The following is an 11,936-nucleotide window of genomic DNA, read 5'->3' on the forward strand; positions in this document are numbered from 1 at the left end:
ATCCAGCTCTCTGCTATGGCCTGGGAAAGCAGTGGAGGATGGTCCGTGTGCTTGGGCCCCTACACCCAAGTAGGAGACCCGGAGGAGGCTCCTGGCTCCTGGCTTCAGATTGGCACAGCTCTGGCCTTTGTGGCCAATTAGGGAGTGAACCAGCAGATGGAAGACCTTTCTCTTTCTGTGTAACTCTGACTTACAAATAAATAAATCTTTTTTAAAAAAGATTTTGAAAGAGTTATGGGGAGGAAAAGACAGAGAGTGAGATTTTTCCGTCTGCTGGTTCACTCCCTAGATGGCCACAACAGCTGGGGTTGGGCCAGGCAGAAGCCAGGAGCCAGAAGCTACATCCAGGTCTCCAAGCTGAGTGGCAGGGGCCCAAGTACTTGTTCCATCATCTCTACTTTCCCAGGCCAGTAGCAGGGAGCTAGATCAGAAGCGGAGCAGCTGGAACACAAACCAGTGCCCATATGGGATGCCAGATTCCCAGGCAGTGGCTTTACCTGCTATGCCACAGTGCTAGCCCCTGAGAGAGATGTTCCATCCACTGGTTCACTCCCCAAATGGCCACAACACCCAGGACTGGGTCATGCTGAGGTCAGGAGACAGGAATTCCATCCTCATATCCCACATAGGTGACAAGAATGCCTGTACTTGGGCCATCTTCCGCTGCCTTCCCAGGGGCATTGGCTAGATCAAAAACAGCAGCTGGGACTCAAACTGGCACTCTAATATGGTAGCTTAACCTGTTGTACCACAACACCAGCCCCCCAAAAGAATCATTTATTTATTTTAAAGGCAGGGTGACAGAGAAAGGGGAAGGTGAGGGAGAAAAAAGAGATCTTCCATCTACTGACTTAATCCCAAACTCCCACAAGAGCTAGGGCTGGATCAGGCCAAAGCCAGGAACCTGGAACTCCAGCTGGGTCTTCCATGTGGGTGCAGGGACCCACATACTTGGACCATCATCTTCTGCCTTTCTAGGTACATTAGCAGGAAGCTGGATCAGAAACAGAGTAGCCAGGGCTTGAGCAAGCACTCTGAAATGGTATACCGGCCTCCCTAGTGGCAATTTAACCCACTTGCTACAAGGCCCTACCCAAGTGCCTTTTTAATTAAGAATTGGTGAGAAACTACAGTGTCCTCAGTGATTCTGTGATGACTCAGTAATTTTTATGAAAAAACAAAAACAAAAACAAAACCTGATGTAGAGTTTGTGAAAGACAAATCAATCTTACACAACTACAACAGGGGTCCAGACTCAGCATCTACTGGGGGCAGACAGGCCCTGCCAGTGAGTGTACCGTCCAGGTAGAATGACCACAGACTTGGTGAAGGGAACAACTACTTTCCCAGTCCAATGAGTAGAGAACCACAAGAATCTTCTCCTCATCCTTATCCTATGTTCCATTTTTTAAAAGCCCTTTGGCTAAGGAAGTGAGTTTCATATTTTTAAAAACGCTATGTAGGCTAGCCCTGGGTGAGTCACACACATGTAAGTGCTGAGTGCTGATTGCCAGTTTCTGAGCTCTAATCTTTAGGGAATGATACAAAACAAGATTTTTCCAGAAGAAAGGAATGCTCAGTACCATGATTTTAAGTAATCTATTATCCTCATGACCCAAAGGTCTCGTGTCACTCATGATGATCAGATTTCCTACTCTTACCTTATTTTTTCATCACTATAATCTCAATACAGGTTGAGTATCCCTAATCTGAAAATCCAAAAACTACAATCTTCCAAAAATCCAAATCTTTCTGAGCACCAAGATGGTAACTTAAGTGGAAACTTCCATGCCTGACTTCATGTGATACAGCACAGTAAAAACACTGGGACCCTAGACATGTTGTATACAAGTTACCTTCAAGCTATGTACATAAGGTGTATCTGAAACATAAATAAATTTCATTTTTAGACTTGTATATCATTTCATAATCTATATGTAAATATTCCAAAATTTGAAAGCACTCCATAATCTGAACTACTTCTGGTCCCAAGCATTTTGGATAGGGATATTCAACTTTATCAGCATCAGCATCTGTTTACTTTATCTCCTATTCTGAGTCATGAGAACCCTTGGAGTAAGTAGAACAGAGATGATCTAACTGAATTCATAAGAAATAGCTGTGATTCAGAAGGGAGAAGTCATTTAATCATGGTTGTTCAGACCTGAGCAGGACCCAACCCCAGTTTTCCAAACTTCTAGGACTGATTCCATCATTTTTAAAAGTTTTTGTTGTTGTTGTTGTTTAGTCTGATGGAAGTGATGCTTTCTTTCAATCGTAGATAACTTAGAAATACAAAGAAGCAAAGATAAACAAAACAAAACAAAAAAAACCTCATGTAAGCTCCCCTGTAGCCATAATTATTAAAGTACAATTCACTTTTCAAACTCATTTGAGGTGCAGCTGCTGTGGAAAAACCATGTTTCTCAATATTGCAACAATGTTGGTAGCATTGCTACAATAATATTCTAATAATTCAAGACAGTTGTCTCACAGTGCAATGTTTCAAAACAGACATCAGCATCACCCTTGCTAGTGTAGTCAATCTAACATTTTGAAGGAAGAAAAAAGTAAAAAACTTATTTTGCCACAAGAATTTCAAATGACCCCAAAGGAGCATCATTTCTACCAGGATCTCTGTGAAATTGCATTGGGGGGGGGGGATTTTTCTTTAATTGCAGAAGAGGTTCATTAACCTGAAAATTGTGTTTTGTTTAATTTTCTTTTTACCATGCACACCAGTCAGCAGCCTCATAATTACATGCCCAAAGATTATTCACATAAAAAAGGGAACAAAGCTCCTAACAAAGTTCAATGCAGAATTCAAGACTGCCTGGAGCTATGAGAAGTTTTATGTCTCTGTTTACCCCAGGAGTAAATTAAATAAATGCATATTTAATCCATGAATCATGATTATATTTGGTCCACACATTACAGACAAACAGAAACAAGAGAATTCCTTAGAGATCGAATATATTAATGAAACCTGACCAAACACCCACAGGTCTGGATACTTCTTCCCAGAATGCAGTCACAAAAAGGGCAATGCAAAATAAATGGTAAGTAAAGGCAAAAGAGGGTTGGGCGGGTGTTCTGGTTCTGTGTAGAAGACACACCCTAGCTCTTAATTACAAAAAAAAGCTCTTAATTAATGACAAAATGCACGCAGTACCTACTGTCCGAGGACTCCCAAAATTTAATAGGGTCAGGAAGATTGGAGAAGACCAGTTCAAAGGTCACCAAACCAGGGGTGAGTTTATCTTTTTTTCCATCCGGTATCCTTTGACCTGAGTGCAATTTCCTGCCTGGAGATGAACACTGCAGAGCTGGAGACAAACTCCCAATCTCAGAGAAAGTGCAGGAACCCCCAGGGTTTTTGCTTTTCTCTGTTCCCTGCCACGCAGTACTGTGGTGTCGATGGCCAGGGCCGCAATGGGAGCCGACAGGAGCCAACCACACTCTAAAAGAACCTCTCTCACAGATGGACCTGGGGCCCCAGCAGGTGGATCAAACTCCCATTGCCTTTATCTCCTTCATCCTTCTGCTGTGTGGCCTGTGTGCAAGCACAGTCATAGAACCATGCAGCAGAGCCAGGGAACTGAAGCCTCAGCTTAATGGCCAGAGGAGGGAAAGGGGGAGCACCAGAGAATTGGATAGGAACAGAGAGGCTGGGGGAGAGGGTATGTGAATTCCTGGACTCAGTGCTGAGTTGCGCACAAAATGATCTCATCATAAGCAACGGAGCAAAGCTCTTGAAAATCAAACTAACAGAAATAAACCACCAGGTCCCAAACTGGCCACCAGATGATTCCCACGTAGGACAGATCTGAATAGCACGGCAAAGGTTTGTAAGCTGAGCTGACATTAGAACCCACAGCCCGCAAAATGTGGGCTGAAACCTTCAGCATTAACCTAACAAGGTTGATTGTCTGCTAAAACAAACAAATGAAAATCAACATTCTCTGTACAATTTAAATAAGACTCACAGTTTCAGAACTTAATATTCAATATGTCCAGGAAACAATCCAAAAGCACTTTAGTAAAAAAAAAAAAAAAAAAAAGCAGGAAAAAATCATCTTGAGGTAAGGTAATCAACAGACACCAATGCCAGCATGGCACAGATGTTAGAATTATGTCACCAAGAAATTTAAAACTGGGGGAGGCTCTGTGGCACTGTGGGTTAAGCCACTGCTTGGGATGCCTCCAGTTACTAGCTCCTGACTTAGGGCTCCTAGCTCTGGCTTGGCCCAGCCTCTGCTCTCACAAGCATTTGGGCAATAAACCAGCACATGGAAGATCTCTCAATCTAACTGTCTAACTCTCTCTCTCCCTGTTGCTCTGCCTTCCAAATAATAAAAATAAGTAAATAAACTATAAGAAGTCAAAAAAATTATTCTTTAATACAGAAAATTTAAAAGATCTATTATACAAATGCTTCAACAAACAATTGTGAACACTCATATAACATGAAAAAATAGAAAATCTCAGCAGAAAAATAGAAGAGATAAAGAGTCAAATAGGTAATTTTTTTTTGACAGGCAGAGTCAGACAGTGAGAGAGAGAGACAGAGAGAAAGGTCTTCCTTTGCCATTGGTTCACCCCCCAAATGGCCGCTACAGCTGGCAAGCTGCGGCCAGCGCACTGCGCTGATCTGAAGCCAGGAGCCAGGTGCTTCCTCCTGGTCTCCCATGAGGGTGCAGGGCCCAAGCACTTGGGCCATCCTCCACTGCCTTCCCAGGCCACAGCAGAGAGCTGGATTGGAAGAGGGGCAACCGGGACAGAATCCGGTGCCCCGACTGGCACTAGAACCTGGTGTGCCGGCACCGCAGGCGGAGGATTAGCCTAGTGAGCCTCGGCGCTGGCCCTAATTAAATTATTGATATGTTTGTATTTAGGTAGATCCACTATTGTTTGTTTTCTTTTTCCTTGTTATTATTTCCTGTTTTCTCCCTTCTTTTGGGTTTTTGTACATTTTTTTGTTTGTTTTTCCAGAAAACTTTTATTTAAGGAATGCAAACTTTATGCATTTCATAAACACAACTTTAGGAACATAGTGATTCTTCCCACTGTACCTATCTGCCTATTCAATGCTTTTGAACCTATACCATTGTATAGTTTGTTGTTGTTGTTGTTGCTGTTTTACTTAACAAGCAGAGAGGGACCAACGTTATGACATAGTTTGTTAAGTCACCATTGGCATCCCATAACAGAGCACAGCTTTGAGTCCTGGCTGCTCCACTTCCAACCCAGCTCCCTGCTAATGTTTCTGGGAAAGGAGCAGAAAATGGACCAATTTCTTGGACCCCTGCACCCGCTTGGAAGACAAATGGAGTGCCAGCCTTCAGGCTGGACCAGCTCTGGCTGTTGGGGCAATTTGGGGAGTGAATCAGCAAGATCTCTTTCTCTGTATCTCCCTTTCTCTCAGTCACTTAGTCTTTCAAAGAAATAAATCTTTTTTAAAAAAAGAAAGAAATACCATGGCTGTAATGGTCATATTAAAAAAAAAAAAAAAAGAGGCAGAGAGAGAGTCCATCTGCTGGTTCACCTTCCAAATGCTGGGGCAGGGCCAGGCTGAAACCAGGAGCTAAGAACTCAATTCAAGTTTCCTATGTGGGTGGCAGGGACTCCACTTCTTGAGCCATCACCTGCTGGTTCCCAGAGTGTAATAGTGGGAATGGACTCAGGCGTGGGAGGTGAGTGTACCAAGTGGCATTTTAACACTAATCCAAACACCTGCCCCTAGCTTTTTTTTTTAATTGGTTAGTCTGGGGAAATAATATACATCATTAACTTTTCACAATCCACTTAAAATCAATAATGTACCATTTTAAAGGGAATGTAGAAACCTCCCAACCAACAAACACAGCCTCTTAACCTTCCCCCCTTACGTTATATGGTTTTACATCTACAAATTCTGCTGGACAACATTATGATTTTTGCTTTCAACCAACAAGTATGTTTTGAAGAACTGAAAAGGAAAAGAATAATCTATTACAATTATCTGGATATTTATCATTTGTGTTGTTTTTAATTCATTCCTTTCAACTGTGCTGACCTGGCTCCTGACTGCTCAGAATCTAACCTGCCCTTAAACCCATCCACATTGAGTCTACACAGCAACATTCCTGCAAAGGAACAGTCCTGCCCCTTGGTGGCAGGTTCATAGTGATGGATGCATCCATCATGGAAAGAATTTGTTCTCCTTGGAACAGAAACAGTTTCTGTCTTGGTCCATTTTCTGCTGCTATAACCATATCTGAGACTAGGTAATTTATGTTTTTAAAAGAGGTACCTTTGGGGCCTGGCATCATGGAGCAACAGATTAAGCCCCTGCTTACAAAGCTGACTGCCCACATGAATGCACTTCCCATCCAGTTCCCTGCTAATGCACCTGGGAAAGTGGTGGAGGAAGGCCCAAGTGTATGGGCCCTGCCACACATGTGGGAGACCCTGATGGAGTTCTGGGTTCCTGACTTTGCCCTGGACAAGGCTCAGCTGTTGTAGCCATTTACGGAGTGAATCAGCAGATGGAAGACCTCTCTCTCTTTCTGTCTCTCCATTTCTCTCTGTGACTCTGCTTTTCAAATAAATATACAAGTTTTGTTGTTGTTGCTTTTACAGAAAGAGGTATATTTGGGGATGAGTGTTGTGGTGTAGTGGGTTAAGCTGTAGTTTGGAACTGCAAGCACCTGTGGAAGAGAAGCAAGGGAAACTGAAGGAAGCCAAACAAACATGCTTTATAGCAATCCACTCTTGGGGTCCCACAGAGAGAACCCATTCGGTCCTGAGAATCCATTCCCTCTGGCTAGACAGCATTAATTTATTCACTAGGGCTCTGCCTCCATGACCCAAAAACTTCCTTCTGGAACATACCTCCCAATAATACTACATTGAAAATTTGGGTTTTTTGGGAGGACAAACCATATCACACCATTGGAATATTCTTGGTGTTCATTTGCCTTTCTTTCCTACACATAAGCCAGTATGATCACCTATGGACTTACAGAATTCCTTATTTTCTGTCATAACTTTTGGGTACAGAAGTGCATTTTCTAACAAAAGTCATGTGGCGTAGGCTATGTCCTCAGATTTCATGCCCTTAACATTTATCCCATCACCCAGAAGTAGTTAACCTGCTAAAATGGTGGCATGGCCTACTGAAGGCTTAAGTATGGTGACAACTGGGAGACACCTATGAAAAGACAAGGTTTTCCTGTTACAGATGCACTGCATGTGATATTGTTTATACAATGGTATGATATAGGAGTCTCAGAATCAAAGGGTAGAATTAAGGGAAAAGAGGTTTCTTCTCATTCATATCTAGCAACTCTCTCTTTTTTTGCTCCTTACCCTGAAATTTTGAACTCAGTTGGCTTAGAGATCTCAGTTCCCATGAGAAGAATGCATCCATTTAGAGACACAAAAATGTCTCCTTTGAACTGTAATTTGAATCAATCACCTGGCAGTTCTGGGCTCCTTGTGCTACTGAACTAACAGATAAGAGGAGAAGTTTATGAGTCAACTGTCATTGTAATAATACTGCATAATAATAAGCAACCACAAAAATGTCAGGGGCATGCACAGTGAATATTTACTTTTCACTTGGGGTTTGCAGATCAGTTGAAGCAGCTCTCCCATCAGGATGTAGGTTACCTTGAGTACATGTGCCACATTCTGCTGCTTGGCTGAAGAAGCAGTGACTTAGGCGTAGGCTTGGAGCTAGCATGCCATTGCTACCTGCATTGCATTGTCCAAAGGAAGTCACAAGGACAAGGTCAAGGGGCACATATTGAACTTTTCTAATCCCTGTTCTTTCCATTTCTAACTAGTTCCTATGATCTAATTAATCACCTGCTGACCTGAATTCAGTTTTCCTGAAACCCTGCTATGCATTGTGGGTACTACCTGCTGTACCATTCCCTGGGACTCCTCCATGATCTACATCTTGCGTATTCTCATTCTTCTCCCGTGTGCTAATCTACATTGTTTCTAATCTCCCATCACTGGAAATTAACCTGAGTTTCTAAAGGCTGGTAGGAAATCTAGACCAATTATTTGCTTCTATTTCCATGTAGAATTAAATGCATATGAATTGACACTTCTGGAGATACTACTTTGTGCCAAGTACTAAATCATGTATCATCTCATTTTTTTTTAATATTTATTTGAAAATCAGAGTTACATGGAGAGAGGAAGAGACAGAAGAAACAGATCTTCCCATCCACTGGTTCACTCTCCAAATGGCCACAATAGCTGAGGCTGGGACAGGCTGGAGCCAGGAGTTAAAAGCTTCTTCCAGATCTCCCATGTGGCTGCAGGGGCCCAAACTATTGGGCCATTCCAAGCAGAGAACTGGATTGGAAGTGGAGCATCCAGGTCTCGAACAGGTGCCCATATGGGATTCTGACATCACAGGCAGCGGCTTTACCCACTATCACAATGCCAGGCCCCTATATCATCTCATTTATCCCCACAGCTCTGAGAAATAGGACTTGCTACCTCCACCTTGCAAATGAGACACCTGAAACTGAGGGAGGGTTTCTCATTCAGAGTCACAGAACTGAAAAGGGACTTTTGGAATATGCATGAAGAAAAAAATGCATCGTCTTGCAAAGTCCGAGCTTTCTTCCTATCTTCTATTCCTTCCCCAAACCCTTGACTCTTCTTTCCCCCACTCTAGCCACAGAACTAACCCTTTATTTAACAAATCTTGAATTCTACTTGCTGTCCTTGGGGAATCTGAAGAAGTCACTTCATAGTCTTGGGGGAAATGCCCAGATTAGAGGACTGTGAAAAGACCTGAAGGAGGCTGGAAGCAAATGTTGACTGGACAGAGATGTGTGGGATGGCATTCACACAGTGCGGCAGCACGTGCGAAGGCACAGGGGTGGGAAAGGGCGGCATGTTCTTGGGAACAGCAAAGGCTCTGCTTCAACAAGAATTTGGGGTTGACATTCATCCCCTATAATATAAGAGCTGGACCCAGTCTCTTGTCTGTCTCCCTTAGCCCAAGCTGTCCTTGGCTGCCCTTTATCAAAAGGAAGGCACTACCATGAGGGAGTGATACAGCTGGCCCTACAAGATTCTAATCACTGGACTCCAGTCGTTTGTTTCTCCAACCGATAAGAACCTTGATGGCTGGTATTGTCCTGGGGTCATTTGTGTCTGGGAATTCCAGGTCCGAGGAGAATGTAACTGCCACCTGCATACAATCCCTAGACCCACTGGAGCCCACCTGGCCATCATAAATTCCCTAAAGAGCACAGCATCACTAACCAATTGAAGGAAGGTCATGAGCACAACTGACCAACTAGCTCCTTGGGCAAGAGCTGATCACACATCTCTCAGCCCCAATATCAGTCTACAAGAAGTTTCTCCCCTACCTCCTTGGGGAGCCTGGAAATTAAGCAATAGCTGCCTGGCTCCTTGCTCTGCGCTTTGCAATAAATCCCTACTTTCTTCCCCCACCCTGATGTCAGTGATTGGCTTTCTGCACATCAAGCCTGAGGACCCAGTTTGGGGGGTTCTACAGCAACACCTCCAACTAGTTTGGGGGTGTTGCTCAGCAACAAGGTTAACTCCTGGGAAGAAGAAAACTGAGAAGAAGTTCAACATCTTATCAGGAGGAATGTCTAAAGTGAGGTTGTGTATGAAAAGAGGAATGAGTGGTTCTTCCCCTAATGGAAATCACAAGTAAGTAAGTAGCAGTTACTGCCAAGACGTGTCAAGGCTGAAGGGAAGCAAGGATTTCATTCCATCGTATTATGTTAACAAAAGAATGAACCAGAATATAAACTAATTCTCCGTGTAAACATTCCAAAACTGCTTTTGTAGAAACACAGAGAGCTTGGTAGGCTAAAGGACCAAGAAAACATATTAATGAGGTCAATTATGGGCCAAGACAGAAGGACAGAGAAGAATTGGAAAGATGAGTCATAACTGGAAAGGCTACCAGTGGAAGAGCCCATCGGAAATCTCCCTTTGGGAAGATCTGGAGCAGATGTTTATCAGCGCTGGCGGGACGATTAACAGCAAGTGCGAAGGCTGGAGTCGACTATATAATTTCATAGGAGGGATCTAGAAACCCATCACAGATTTCTCTCTGACCACTTACCCAACCTAGAAATGTAAAATTCCTTCCTGCTCCTGTAATTTTGACAAGTAAAAATGGGAATTGTCACCATAAAGGAGCTCCCTGTATCTGTTAGAGAAGCAGTCATTTCTGTATCAATAAAAATCAAGATGACTAACGATTTTCAATTACCTGTGGCTGAAAAAAGGAAGGGAATAATGTTCTTCTGTGTCCTTTGAAAGACCAGCAAAGAGTAACATTGATCACTGCTGCATTTAACACGTCCTCAGAGCACAATAAATCCATTTGGGAAACATGGACTTCATTTCTCTAGCATTGTGCAATGTTCCAAAGCTGTCATTTAATTTTTGGATAGTGACAGAATTTTGGGCAAAAAGCTACTTGAATTTGTCATCATACTGATTTCCATACAAGTTTCCAAACGTAGAGCTCTTTCCTGAATTTTAACAGTTTTGTCACACTTTGTTGTCCCTTCGTCTTTCCACGTGACATGGTGTGAGCCTGAACATCCCTCCCTCTGCCTTCACTTGACTCTCCCTTGCTTCAACCCTTCAGAGTCTTACTGCTCAAAGAACACATTCCAGTTCACTTCCCTTTTTTTATGATTTTATTTATTTATTTGAAAGTCAGAGTTACAGAGAGGCAGAGGCAGAGAGAGAGAGAGAGAGAGGTCTTCCATCCACTGGTTCACTCCTCAAGTGGCTGCAAGGGCCTATCCGAAACCAGGAGCCAGGAGCTTCCTCCAGGTCTCGCATGTGGGTGCAGGGGCCCAAGCACTTGGGCCATCTTTCACTGCTTTCCCAGGCCATAGCAGAGAGCTGGATCAGAAATGGAGCAGCCAAGACTCGAACCGCACGTATGAGATGCCAGCACTGCTGGAGGCGGCTTTACCCACTACACCACAGTGCCAGCCACTCCCCCCCACCCTTTTAAAGATTTATTTATTTACTTGAGAGACATAGTTACAGACAGAGACAGGGAGAGACAGAGATAAAAGTCTTCGATCTGCTGGATTACTCCCCAAATGGCTGCAACAGCCAGAGCTGGGCAGGGCTGAAGCCAGGAGCCAAGAGCTTCTTCTGGGTCTTCCACATGGGTAGAGGGGCCTGAGCACTTGGAGCATCTTCTACTGCCTTCCAAGGCCATCAGCAGGGAGCTGGGTAGGAAGTAGAGTAGCCGGGACTCAAACCGAGGCCCCTATGGGACACTGACACCACAGTGCTGGCCCCTCCAATTCCTTTCCTGAACCTACAAGGGCCTATCTGATATGGCTTCTGTTTGCCTTTCCATCCTCACTCTCTTAGTTTGCTCTGGTTGCTATGAAAAAATACCATAAACTGATGACTGATAAAAACAGACTTCTATTTGTCACAGTTCTGGAAGCTGGGAAGTCCAAAGTCAAGGTGGCAGCAGACAGGGTGTCTGATGAAGGCCCACTTTCTGATTCACAGGGGGCACCTCTTGCTGTGTCTTCACATGGTGAATGGGACCTTTGCCCCTCTCTTGGGCCTGTTTCAAAAGGACATTAAACATTAAAAATTCCACCTCCTAGTCCTGTTGGAGGTTAGGATTTCATGTATGGATTTGGGGGGAGTGGGACACAAGTATTCAAACCACAGCACTCACTTCGTAGTTCTCCCTGCCTCACCCTCGCACCAGGGCTGGCCACTGTTATGCTTCTCAGAACTTCCTAAGCATTTCCAGCTCAGGGGCTTTGCACACGAATTTCTCTTTGCAAAGAACATGCGGCTGACTCTTGTTCCTCCTCCAAGTCTCAGCTCAAATGTCACAGCAGCCAAGAGGTTCCAGTCACAGCACTTACCACAAATTATTATCATCTTGT

The sequence above is a fragment of the Lepus europaeus genome, chromosome 5 (genome assembly GCF_033115175.1).
Source record: "Lepus europaeus isolate LE1 chromosome 5, mLepTim1.pri, whole genome shotgun sequence".
Classification (NCBI taxonomy): Eukaryota; Metazoa; Chordata; class Mammalia; order Lagomorpha; family Leporidae; genus Lepus; species Lepus europaeus.